The sequence below is a fragment of the Taeniopygia guttata genome, chromosome 3 (assembly GCF_048771995.1).
Source record: "Taeniopygia guttata chromosome 3, bTaeGut7.mat, whole genome shotgun sequence".
Lineage (NCBI taxonomy): Eukaryota > Metazoa > Chordata > Aves > Passeriformes > Estrildidae > Taeniopygia > Taeniopygia guttata.
The window spans coordinates 71,949,068-71,962,979 of NC_133027.1; positions in this window are offsets into that span (position 1 = coordinate 71,949,068).

The following is a 13,912-nucleotide window of genomic DNA, read 5'->3' on the forward strand; positions in this document are numbered from 1 at the left end:
GAGATTTTTATTTAAGATTTTATAATATCCTAAACACTGCAGGGTAATTTCTTACCATGAAGAAGTTTTAGATGGACAGATTGAAATTAAATATGAGCTGCCTAAGGAGCCATTTTGAGACTCTATTTTAGGTTGAACTATCTGATTAAACAGTCATCAAAGTGAGAAACAAGGACTTGGACTCATAAAGCAAAAGCCAAAAATGCATCAGAAATTCAAAAATGCAGCAGTCTGTGGAGAGGTGGAAATTTGCTTCTGTAGGTGCCTTGCAGATCTTTGTTATATTTGGACTTGTCATAGGGGTGCATCAGGCAGACATAGCGCTGATCAAAGAAGCCCTCAGAAAAATCCAGCCACATGAGTAAATTGCATTACCTTAGCAAAGCAACTGGCTGGGAGGGCAGTAGGGCATTGTGTGAATGCACCCCAAAGATGCACCATGACAGCAGGGAGACAGGGAAGGTGAGGTTTGACATTTTTAAGGGGATGGAAAATTTGATCTGAAGATGAGTAGGTAAGGTAAAATACTCCTTCCTCAGTGAGAGTAAAAGGCAGCAGCCATGCATCCAGCTTTTCACAGGGACCAGCATTTCACTCCATACACAGGGGATGTATTTACATTTCTCTCTCTGCATTATATGTGTACTTCATGAGTGCGGCCTTTCCTTCACTGCTCTGTGGAACACAAACTCTTCACACCCAAAAAAAGTGGTCATTTTGGGAGACTAAAAGCCATCAATACTGCCCAGCCATATACTTCATGGCTCCCTGCAGCACCTTCTGATCATGTAGCATAGGAATGATGTATTATCCCAGGGACTTGCATATGCTGAGAGCTCAGCTTCCCACAATACCATTTTCTCTGCATCCATTTATCCCTTAATTGGTGTGATGCCACATGAAAGCCCATTCTCTCCCACATTTTCTCTCCTCATTGAAGATGTTCCCAGTGTATTTATGTCCTTCTTACAAACACAGCATAGAAATGCTTTTTTGCATTTGTTCTGCTGGGATGGTATAATCATGAACAAGGGGCGCTGGGTTGAAGCCAGGGCAACAGAGGAGCAGGAATGGATGCTGTAGACTTTGGTCTCACAAATGTTCTCAGTAGCCTCTAGGCTCACAAACATGGCAACTATTTGAACCTGATGTTTTCTGACTTTCTAAGGCCATCAAACTCTAGGTTCATATTATGAGCTAAAGACATTTTGTATGCACACAAAAATTCTTCATGATGCTGTGTGTGGTAATGCATACTGTGGGGCTCAGGGGACATGACTGTGGTCATTAGAACCACCAGAAAAGACAAATCACATCAAGAAAGGGGCAAAACATGTTAACAGAAGGCACTGTGTGGGTAGAAACATAGAATCATTGATGTTGGAAAAGACCCATAAGATGAAGTCCAGTTGTTACTCAAACACTGTCAAGACACCTACTAAATCATGTCCCTAAGCACCACATCTACACATTTTTTAAATACCTCCAGGAATGGTGACTCCATCACTTTCCTAGGCATTGTATTCCAATGTTTGACAATCTTTAAGTGAAGAAAGTGTTCCTAATATCCAACTTAAATATCATCTGGTACAGCCTCAGCTATTTACTCACTTGTTACTTTGGAGAAGACATTGACCTTCACCTTGCTTCTCTGCACTTGCCCAGCACCTCATTGTCTGTCTTGTAGTGAGGGACACAAAGCTGAATGCAGGATTTCAGATGTTACCTCACCAGTGCCAGGAGAATGCTCACTCTCCTGGTCCTGCTGGCCTCACAATTGCTTACACAAGTCAGGATGCCATTAGCAGAAAAGATCAGATCCACCTCCATGGCAGCACTCTGTAAGTCAGGAGAAAAGGGGAATTATTTCTTCAGCTGCCAGGCACTGCCTGAGGTTGTTAGCTTCTCTGATTGGTGTAAGGCGCAAAGGCAAGTGCTCAAACTGTTCCTGTTCCAAGGAATCTTCCACTGCTGAGAAGACCCACACCTACACAATTGCATAAGCTTTGAGGAAGTCCAGTAGATCTCCCTGATGAGTAATATTGTTGGTTTGCTTGTACATATGCTAGAAACACCTTAAAACCTCACTGGGGGACTTCTTGTTGTCTCACTGTCTGGTTTAAGAGGCTTCCCACTTGCACATGAATTTGGTTGTTTGCTTTTGGTTTTTTGTAACTGTCCTTTCATCTCATTACACATCTACAACCAACAACCAGCGCCAGACCAGTGAAAGTCAACCTCTTAATTCTTTCACAAATCTTTTTGGGAATGTAACTCCCTGAAGGAATTTGACATTCCATTTTAGAACACAATGCTGAAATGTAGAAATTCTCCTTTGAACTATTCCAAGTCTCCCCTGACTCCTATTGACAATGTCTTTGATCTAACCCACCAAAAAAAAAATGCTATTTATCCCACTGAATAAACATGGTTTCTGCTGCATATGTGAAGAGGCTTAGCAGTGCTGGTCAAAACTGAAGCAGCTGCCCCAGCTTTTGCTTGTGGCTCAGTCATCAGGGATGGAACATGATCATTTGGGTTCACCCTTGGATGAAACAGACACATTGCACAAAAAGCAGAGGTTTAGTTTATACAGGCATCCAGCAGAAAAAGTAGGACCAAACACTCTCCAGCCAAAGTGGGCAATCCTGTTTTACTTGCCAAAAGATGGACCAAATATTTATCCCATTACACTGATTCTACTATTGAATTGTGGTGACTACCTTCACTAGTGATAAGTGGATTAAAATGTAGAAGATCAATAAATATTATGATTTCAAGTGACCTGGACACCTGGATAGTGTTCAAAGGATTTTGAAGGACAAAAACCTGTATATTGAAACAAATATATGGAAAAGAAAAATGAAGTGGTTTAGTGTTACTAAATGGACTCTAAGTATTCCTGCTATCTTTCCAGTAAATGACAGGAACTATGAAATTAATTTAAAAGACAGTGTTTTCCCTGTCTGGATTAAAGCTGTCCTATGTGTGTCAGCTTTCCTCATCATCTGTTTGAGAAGCAGGGACATCGTTGCTAATCGAACCCTCGAGCAGTAAGTTTCCAAGAACTACATACGCAATTATCTTAAGCATTTGTACTGCACATCCTAGCCCCCAGCCAACTCATCTACATATCTAAAAGCCATTTTCTGTCCCTCCTGTCTTGTGTCTGTCTCCTGCCAGACAGACACAAGAGAGGAATGGTGGCGTTAAATTGACTTCTCTGAGCCCACCCATGGGAGAACAGCTGCTGGCGTGGGTGCTGGAGGAGGTAAGAAAACAGTGAGGCTGGCCTTCAAGCCACAGAAGGAATTTGATTTTGCAGATGGTGGTCTGGGCCATTTTGCCACTCTTTAGTCATGGTCCTGGAGCTCTTTGAGAACACATGTGGAGCAGCTGGAATACCAGTTTTGCTAAGATACATGAAGGCACCAGTGCAGGCTGGGGGCATGGGGAAGGAACAGAGCTGTGGTCTAGCACTAACTATGCCTGGCAGTTCTTCAGGACACAGCAAGGAATCAGGCAAAATCCCCTGGACAGTCTCTACAGGACCCAGTGTTTCTCCAGTGGTTCTGCTTTGAGCCATCAGGCTGAGGGGGACCCCAATTGCATTGCCACACACTGGAGGCAATTCCAACAGCTATAAGCAGCACCACACAGTTAAAGCATTGCTGTCCTAACCCCTCTTTTCTAGAAACTCAGTGCTATAGGTGCTTTCCCATCGTGGTCCCTCTCATGCCTCATCTGGATGTTGTTTGCACAGAACCCTGCATTCTACTGGAGAATCCTGCCAGCTTATGACCCCTCCCATGTGTGCTGCTGGCTCTCCTACAGCCAGCCTTGCTTTCACCTCCTCAAGCCCATCTCCTGCCATCACCAGCCCCCAGGTGAGTCTGTTAGAGCCAAGGTCTATGTCTTTGGAGGGTCCTCCTGTCCCATAATGACTATGGGATCAGTGGCTCCCTTGTGTGCCTCATGCCTCACAAATGCTGTTCTTTTTCTCTTAAAAAAAAAAAAAAAAAATTTTTTTCCCTTTCTTCATTCTTTTTGCTACTATTTATTCACTTACTCTGTGTTTGGAGGGGAGCACAGCAAAGGAATACAACTGCATTTGAAAAGCTGTGCAGTGTTATGAACTAGAGAAAGGCCCTCTTCACTTCCCATAATTTCATGAAACCTCCATCAATTCTTATTTAGATATTTTATTAGGTTATTAAGTACTTCTCAGTCTTTTAGCCTGGTACAAAGATCTTTAGCACGACTTAACCAGAAAAAGAGTGAATCAGTCTCTGTGGGAACCATCTTTCTCTGCCTAGTTTCTCCTATCTCTTCTTGGAGTTCATACACAATAAAATAATCTCCCTTTCTATGCTTCAGATTCCACACATCAAACCACCTCCATCATGTTCCAAACAGAGGAAAAGACTGAATTTTAAGTTTTAAACTTAAATACTCTATGAAGCACAGGTAAAGTTGTCATTATTTTTTGCTGTATGGAATTGGAATTAAACATGCTTGTACATATATATTTTCAGTATTGTTGTTATGCAAAGCTTCAGTTGAAAAGTTTTGCTCTTCTTTTTGTCAATTTTCGAGTCTATTCTACAATCTATATGGATAAAAACCCTAATTGGATTCAAATAAGATGTACTTGTCTTGAAATCAAAATTATTAACACCATATACAGTTTCATCTCTTCAGGGGCCAAGTTTTCATTTACATTTTCATCAGTCCAGTCTAAGGAAGAAAGAGTTTTTAAAAGTTCACCTTGCTGCCTCTCTCTGTCCTGGGTCTTGTTATCATCTTTTGGTCCAAACTTCAGGAAAGCACAAAGTTCCTTCACCTTTTCCAGTGCTGTCAGCAACTCGTCATTACTACTTTTCCACACAGGCTGCTACAGATTCTGGACTTGGCTGTAAAGGTACCTTATTAGGTGTTGTGCACATAAGGCACTGAACACACCAACAAAGAGTCCATCAGCAGACACATCTGACCATTAACTTGATAAAATCCTCAAAGAGAACAATGCATTGTATTAAAATGAAACTGTGTTGTAATAGAGCAGTTTCAGCAAGAGAGGGCTGTCACTTGGCCTTGTATCTGTATGAGCTTGTATACTCCACCAGCTCTGGCTGCTGAAGTGAGTAGCGATAAAAGATTTATTTTGAGACAGTACATTACCTTGAATAGCATCACAGTCCTGGGTACCAGTGACAAATGAATAATGGAAGTGTTTTTTCTGCCAACAGCCTGTATATTTGTCTATTGCATCTCCTGCCAACAAATTTCTGAACTAGTGTTTGTGAACCTAGGGTGTGAATTTACATAGAGTATGAATAGATATTATTTACTATGGCTTGTTTTGCAGATGCAATACATTTTTATACTTTTATTTCTTAAATCGTATTTCTCAGAAACCAAAAAGCAAGCAAGCAGTCTTTCATTTGATTTTTAAACTGAGGAATGAAAAGTGACAAAGCTGATCAGTCTTAAACTCCACAGTAAATCTGCTTTTGACTTTAGAACTTAATATGCTTACGTAAGAGGTTTGTGCCTTTTGTATGCAAACTGGCAGCTAACTTGCACACAGGAATTACTGCTTCACAAAGGTGACATTTTCTGGTTTGTGTCAGAAAACTTTTGTTTCGATCCTTTATCACCTAACCTATGCACTGAAGGAAGATCAAAAGGTAAGTGATGGTTTAATTGAAGACCAGACGTCATTTTTCTGGGGTGCTGTAGGAGCTGAGCCCCCACCACCGCTATTGACCAGTGTTTGTGTGGTACCTGCACCATCTGCCACACAGCCAGGATATAGCTGCATGATGGAACTGGGGCTACAGCCCTTCTTGAGACCTGCATCATGAGGTGGAGGCAGAAGGGAAAAGATTGAGACCAGCTGAACCTTGGCCTGTTTCCCATCTCTTTCTGAAGAGACTTATGCCTTGGAGAAAAGAAGGGAAAAGTGGTTCTTACTTGAGGGGACAGGCCTTGGCAAGGCCAAAGAACTCCCATTTGGGGAGCCACTGTGTGCCCGTGCCCCATCCTGTGCAGTCTGCACAGAGCTGCCTGCGCTTCAGGCCTTGATAATTGAGACAGACGGAGACATGATTTTTAGAAATGAATCTGACATATCACATTCCCTTGGCGATGGCCGATGCCAAGTCACATTGACTTCTGGTGTTTCCCTCCCAGTCTGGACCTTATCCCAAGGTTGTCTCAAGGGGAAGGGACTGTGCTCCTCACTGCTCCTACCCTGAAGAGCTGATCTCTGTTTATGCTTGTTTGTGAAATTACTTCCTCCCTAAATATTGCTGTCCTCTTGGAAGGATGTTATATTTATCTCAGTTGAAAATTACCGTTCTTGAAATCCCCATATTGTTTGAGTTTCTGCACATATTGCTGGCTCTCAGTTTGTGTTATATATCCCTTGATGACTTCAACTCTGTCTTGCAAACCTGCAATACTGTCTTTCTGTTCCTTTCCCTTGTCCATCAGCATCTAGTTTCTGGTCTACTACACTCACCCTCTGTGCCTTTCCTAAACTCTATTCTCAGGGCCCATCATTTTCACTCCTCCAACCTAATCCCCCAACAGGCCAGAGGCAGATCCACAGGAGAGAGGCCACAGGGATGGAGTGAGGAAGTGGCTGTCACTGAGTAAAAATCTTACCCTGCATGGTCAGGCAGTGCTGTTGTCTGATGAGGAGAAGGTGCATGAAATATTTTTTTTTTTAATCTTGTCCTAACCAAGGCTGCCCACAGCACACAAGTCGTGTCTCTCCTCAAAAGCTTTCATCACACATGGAGAGCTGCTAGGTCAGGGATCATGAGATGTCTGATTTATTTGACTAAATCTGCATAGCTTTCAAGGGTTCTATGCAGCTGTATGAGTGTGCAGCACTCATGTCCCTTGTGGTTTTTTTCTGTATTAATTTTGATTATACATAAATCAGCACAATATTTGAAGGAAAAAATGTGATTAAAAAACCCAACAAAACAGAGCATCAGTGAATCTGACTGCAGTGCCATTGATTTCAAAATCAAATTTTACAGGACAGCAGATTTGTGCAAGTCTCTTACTCCAATTAGACTTCCAGTCTCAGTGAGCAATGTCAGCTGAAAAGAAATGTGTCAACAGTTCAGCAAATACTAAATCACAGTGGATACCTGGCCTGTGTGATTCCAAAGTACGGAAACTGGCTGCAGTTATTTTCCCTATAGTGATGGGTAACATAGTACCCTAATATCAAGACATAACTTTAACAAAGTCTAACTGAGAAGAACACAGACTTTAGTAAGTGTTAGGCTTAAGAGGGATTTATAAAACTGCTGCAGCAAACTAGTGCACAGTCTTCATTCAATTATTGTGCACGGAGAATATCATGTCACTGAGTACAGCAATGCCTCAGACTCCACAGCCACGCCTGGTGGTACAGAATAACCCAGTCTGCAGGCCAGTGCTATGGATTTGTCTCCAGATTCCTTTATGTTTGGCCTATATATCTATGCTCCATATTGAAGAGCAAATGAGAGAAGCAATTCATATTCAGATTATCTTCCTTAGGTCTCTAACTTAAACTAACCTCACTTGCTGGCAACAGAAGAATGTTTGAGGTCTCTATTTGCCCTGTGTAAAAGATGAGGCAGTGTGTTTTTGCTTCTGTGAAGACACTGCTTCTGTCAGAGTAGCCCTGTTATGCTGTGGCAGCACAACCTGGCCTGTCCCTGTTCCTGCAGGAGAATGAGGTGCCTGCACCATCTGCGCTAGAGAGGATGGCTCTCTCAGGCACAGGGGAACCAAGGACTGCTGCAGCCCAGCTCACACCATGTAAGCCCAGTCACATCCTAAACTACACTTTAAACCAGCTCATCCTGTGGTCTTCCTGTTTTTGAGAGCCCACCACAGAATTTAACTGCTCTGATTCCATAAAAATCTTCTCGTCTCCCACCTAAATATGCTTCTGACTGGGAAATACTTGACATGAACTGTAGATGATGGCCAAGTGGTTCCCCTGCCCACTGTTTTTTAGCATGTGGTTCCCCTGCCCACTGCTTCCCCTTACCCTGCCAAAAGCAGAGTTCTGGGCTAGGGGTACATTGTGCAAAATGCCAGGGATTGCTGGGAGAGAGCTGATAACAAAGCTATGATGCCCTACAACATGACTTCCCCTCTCTGGAGAAGGGATTTTTTTTTGCTAAGACTAAGCTGGTGATATGGGGCTCTCTGGCTTTCCCTGCCCGGCACAGCCATGAGGTACTGCAGGGCAGCAGGGATGTAGCTGGAATGCCTGTGACACATTCTGGAGAGGACAAAGGAAAGCTTTTTGCACCCTTATCATCTTTGCGCATTTGTTCAGGGATCTGGCTATAAAGACACAGATCTGTGTTATCTGTTAACACATCTGGAGAGAAGAAAAAGATACATTAAATTCCCATTAAACTGACAAACCAGCAGACCGACTGCCTCTGCTGAGAGTTTGAAACAAAACCTGAAGCTACTCTAACCTCTATGCAAACTGTAAAACCATGGGCAGGATCCTGATGCCCCCCTCCCCCTTTTACCCAGGGCTGCCACTGAGAAGCTCAGTTGTGCTGCTGCCACTGGTTTACTTAAAGGCAATGGAGGTCTGCATGAGATCCAGAGTATTTTTAAAGGCTTAAAATAGGCCAAAGCTTGGCCAAAAATCTAAATTAAAAATCTGTTTCCAAGGTTTTGGCCAGCAGCTCCAGCTGTCACAATGGCAGGCTGGAAACCCGGGCACACATCTGTATATGGCTTCCCACGCTCAGGACTGGAACATTTTAACTGGGGAAGTGTGGGGGAAACTACAGGGCCAAGAACCCATTAAGAAAGAGGAAGACTTGGAATTCTGAGAGAGTCTGGGGGTTTGCTTTAACAAAAGCAAAGCCCTGGGCTGCAGAGCCATTCTGGCCCTGTTGTTAATCAAGGGAAGTATCCCAAGAAAACAACCCCACAGAAATAGATGCTGTAGAATTATTTTGTTTGCCACAGGGATGTCCCCTATAAAACATATAAATAGAGTGAATGATGTGCAATGCCTGCATAAGTTATACACTTTGGTTTTTGCATCTCCTTCCCAGTGTTATACCCATAACTGAGCTCATTGTTGGCAGCAATTAAGCTTTGCTCACTTCCTAGAGCAGTGAATTTGGTCTGTTTATTGCTCTTGTCCTCTCCCAAATGCCTCCCTTAAGCCGTCTACTTCAGACAAATGTTTCAGGCTTCAGGATCATGCTATCTGACTTCAGCTAGAGTGAATAACTGAAAGCATCATCATGATAAGGGAGCTCTGTGCATGGAGGGACCAAATTCTAAGTAATTGGTTTTAGCTTGCTGTTATCTCTGGCTAGCTGCCATGTTTCAGACCTAGCAAAGATGCTACATGCTAAAAACCCTACATAATCTTTCTCAGCCGTGACATTTGGTCTAAGAAAAGACAACCTGTGGGGCAGTCTTAGAATTACAGATAGTTGCAAGCTACCAACTCCCACCACTTCTAAATGTGTCTTTGCTCTGTAAGCAGGCATGAGCGCACAAAACAGAGGGGCTTACTTGTGAAGGCAGCTCTAAACAAAGACCCTGTCTTACCCATGTCCTTGTACTACCATGGTTATAGCAAGACTCTTGTTGATATATTTCAGTCATGTCATTCATTTGCCATTATTTGGGTGTAAAAGGAGAGGACTCATGTTCCCACTGCTTGGCTGCATCATGTGCAATTAGAAATAGGTGCATGGTAACTCTGGAAATTTCCAAGGGCAATACACAAAGTGTTTCCTCTTCTCTTTCATAACAAACATATCTCTGGCAGCTCCCAGCCATGAAGATCAGTGTGAGAATCAAAACAGTAAATTCTTAACTATTATATGCTTTTCTTTTAGTATTCTCAATAAACGCAAAAAAGAATTATAAAAAAAATCTTCACTAGGATGTAAGCAATCCTTATAGCATAAGAGAAGACACATTTAAAAGTGCAGCACTGTTACAATTTATCTGCTTAGAGAGGAAGAATCCTTGAAAAGCAATAAAAGCCTGTAAAGTGTGCTCTAATGTTGAAAAGTAGATCAGTTCAAAACCTATGATTTATTTCCTGGAGAATTTCATCCATGTTTGTCCAAATATTCAGAGACATGCACATGCATACACACACAAATATCTAAATGCTTTTGTTAACATTATATTTTCATGACTGAGTGTTTTTCAACGGAAAAATTCTGGACTGCTCTGCCAAAAAGCTCTTTTTTAATCAAAGGAAATTGTGGAGATCCCCAACAGTATGAAAAGTGTTTGCAACAATCCTTTATTATTAACTCCTGATGGTGCATCTGTTTCATTCTATTCAATAAAGTCTTTTATAGATTTTGATTCTTCTCTCTTGCAGCAGGCTAATGCTTCTTGCTGTAGGCTTTGGATGTGCACCCTTTTGTTTCTGTGCCCTGCTATGTGCTGCTGCTGCTTCTATCTAGTGATTGCTCTTGTTCCTAGCACTTTGGTGAAGATCAAGCTCATCAATTTTTTCTTAATTCTGCTCTTGACTTTGTTTGTGCCCTTAGAAATATCTCTAGTAGTTCACTTTACACAACAGCCCATTTTCATAAAACTTGTGAAGACCAGTGGGGTTTACAGCAGTCACACCTCACACCTCAGGTGTATACCTGATTGCCTTCCATCTTTTCTTTAACATGACACTTCTTCTCAGCCTTCCACCACTTCACACCACCTATTTCCTACTCTGTTCTCACATTACTACCTTTTCACTGCTTTCAGAACTTCTCAGGAACCATTAAAATAATTCTTATCAGCTGTGTGACACCTATGTTACCATGTCTGAAAAGAACTTCAGCCCCATCACTGAAAAATCTGGAACATCTAAGGGCTCTGCCCTTATCAGTGGGTCTGCCTCTAGGAGGGCAACTTCCTGCTGAAAATCCCAGGCTTTCTTCTTCACTCCTGAAGTTACGAACCTGTTACTGTGGGAGAAAAATGTGGCCACACTCAATGAGGAAGGGCAGATCTTGCCAATGTGGAACAGTTCCCACTCAATCCATCCCTTTTTAGTATTGTGAGATAGTCTTTTGAATAGGGCAGAGGTGTCTAAGGCTCACACATATCTAAGTAGGAGTATTTGCCCTGAGCTACCATATTGTGCCATCTGGTTTGCCACTAATTCTGGGGACCTTACTGGGTCTCTTAGCCAGACCAACCATAGTTTTTCTTTCCTCATCTGGGTTATGTCCAGGCATCCTACACAGGCTTTTGGCATGGACACAGGCATGCTGAGCTATCAACATTCAACACATCATGAATCGTGACCGTAATTGAAGGGGCCATTCCTGCCATGAACTGAAGGAAAGGCTGTGGACTCCAGAAATATTAGCTCATATTTACCCATCCCACAGACAGCTCCCTCACTTCAATGATGTTCAGTATCTTCACTGAAGAAGGGTATGTGCAAATCAAAGAAGCCATTTACAAAGCATTTATAAAACTGTTCCAAGGGATTGTTATAAATCTCAAGTCTCTTGCTTAGACAGAGGTGTGGTGGAGATGATTCAGGCTGATTTGACAGAAATGTCTATCAAGATCATAGCTGAAGTGGCTGTTAAAAACCACTTTTGGTGAACTCCATTCCCTGCTACTGGACTCCAGTCTCCCAGAGGCAGTGCTGCTACCCTTTGCCAGAAAAACTGCTTCTTCCTAAGTAATTACTAAATCTCTGGTCTGGAAGTCTCTAGATCAACTGCATCAAGGGAGTGGGAGATTGTTTTGTCAGGTCACTGTGCTGTGGGTCCTCTCCTGCTCACATCTTCGTCCTGCCAGGTGCCCTTGGCCCCAGAAATAGCTGTTCATCTTCTAGAAGTGTCTTTTGCATCCAGGTGAGAATTGAAATCACTCCTTCCAGCAACATGGAAAGAATAGCCATAACTGTACATTATAAAAACCCAACAAATGTATTTTCCAGTGTTAACAACACTGACATCAAGTTTTATGCCTTCTTATAAGCTCTTCTCTTTGGTCTTCTTTTTTTTTTTTTCCCCTTTGTTCAATGATGTGTTATGTTACATTGCGCCCAGCCATGTTTTCCCCCATTCCCCAGGACCCCTGTGGCTCTGATCAAGATAACCCTGGTCTCCTCCTTCCTGCCCCAACGGGGCTGGCAGACAGCCAGAGAAGCCCTCCCTGTCCAGAGCCTAAATAAACCCCTAACATTTCCTGTTCGCCTTCTTTCCCTCACTCTTCCCCTCGGACCATGGAATAAAGAGCTGGACAACTACATCGGGGTGAGAGCCTCTTTTGGAATCTTTGCCCATCTCCTGATGTTCCTCCCCTCAAGGCCTCGTATTTCTGGGCTAGCCTGATAATTTAGGGGCTGAGAGAGGCGAAAACGTCAGTGTCATTTTCCCTGAACCCTGACTTGCCTCAAGAAACTTTTTCTCAGTAATTTTTTTGAGAGTCCTCATTGTCATTCACAAGTGACATTCCAGATTTTAGAAAAAATCCTCAGATACAGTCATTGACTGTTTCATCATGAGTCCAGTAATTAATGGTCTTAATTCTTCCTCAATTCCCTTCATTTTTCCTCACGTTAAAATCCAGTTGTGTTGCATGTGCAGTGTACAAGCCTGTTGCCAAAAACTTGTGACTTGGACCTTGGGGAAGACGGGGTCCAAAGGCCCACAGGATGCACCATCACCAGGGAGGCTCTCTTGGAGGCCAAGCACTTATGACAATGTAAGAAATGGCTGAGACTGTCAAACAATGTAATTGTCTGTGCTGAGGAACTGTGTAGATATGGATGAAAAATGAACTGCACAATTTGTCTTCTGTATATCTATAGGAGCACTCCTGTCTTACTGCAGCATTAGATGCCAGCTCTCCAAGTTCAGACAGAGGGAATCAAGAGCAGGATGTTTCTGGGGGTGTAATCTCAGACCCTTGTGTAACCAGTATTTTATATTTGTTGCGACTGCTCTAAAATACATTTGATTTCCAAGCACATTCCATTCAAAAAGCTTGCTGAAAACTGAAATGTATACACAGAGGTTTTAGTTTACCTTGCAAACTCCCCTAGCAGAGAGGTTGCAAGTCCGTGTCTGTGCATGCCCCTTTGTGCCTCTCCTGTGCAAAGGTGTCTCTCCAGCCCTGACTCCCAGCAGCAGCACCAAGCAGTCTTTTCTGGGCAGTTTCACAAAGAAGCAGTGCTTAAATATACCCGTGAGGAGCTGATGAATCTGGGCTTGTTGCTTGGTAATGTTTGTGTTTTATGAGAGCACAAAGAAGCTTTAAGGAATATGCTTGCAGGAATTTTTGCTGAAGTAGTTTGTTTTATTGCTTCCTAATTGGAAGGAGACCTTGTTATCAGCATTTATGTCCAATTGCACAGATTACTCACTACTGTGAGGGATCTACAGCTCTTTATATTCTAAGTCAGACCTGCTAATACCATCTTTGTTTGAGGACAGCCAACAAAAATACCAAAGCTGCCTGAGGTTAACATGACATCACCTTCCCTCAGCCTTGGCCTCCAGCTATAAGAAGCTTTGTGGTTACTCAGGGAAAACATCCCAGTTCTTGGGAACATAAATTCTAGTCTAAGTGGATGTGAAAAAGAATGGATTTACACCACTTGGGATTATTTCAAGAACAATGATGGTTTCAAGAGCAAAGTCCTGTTTTCATTTCCCAAACCCTTCTGAGAATCTCTGTTTAAACCTCAGGCAACTATCTGAGATGCAGTCGTGAAAGTCTTTGGAGACACTGGTCAGTACATACCAATATTGATAACTGAGACTGACATTATTCTGTTTCCTGCATTTTCAGTGGGATACAATGAGACCAGGATCCCTTCAACCTGAGGTTGGGTGGAGCACAGTTAGAAGTCCCTGCC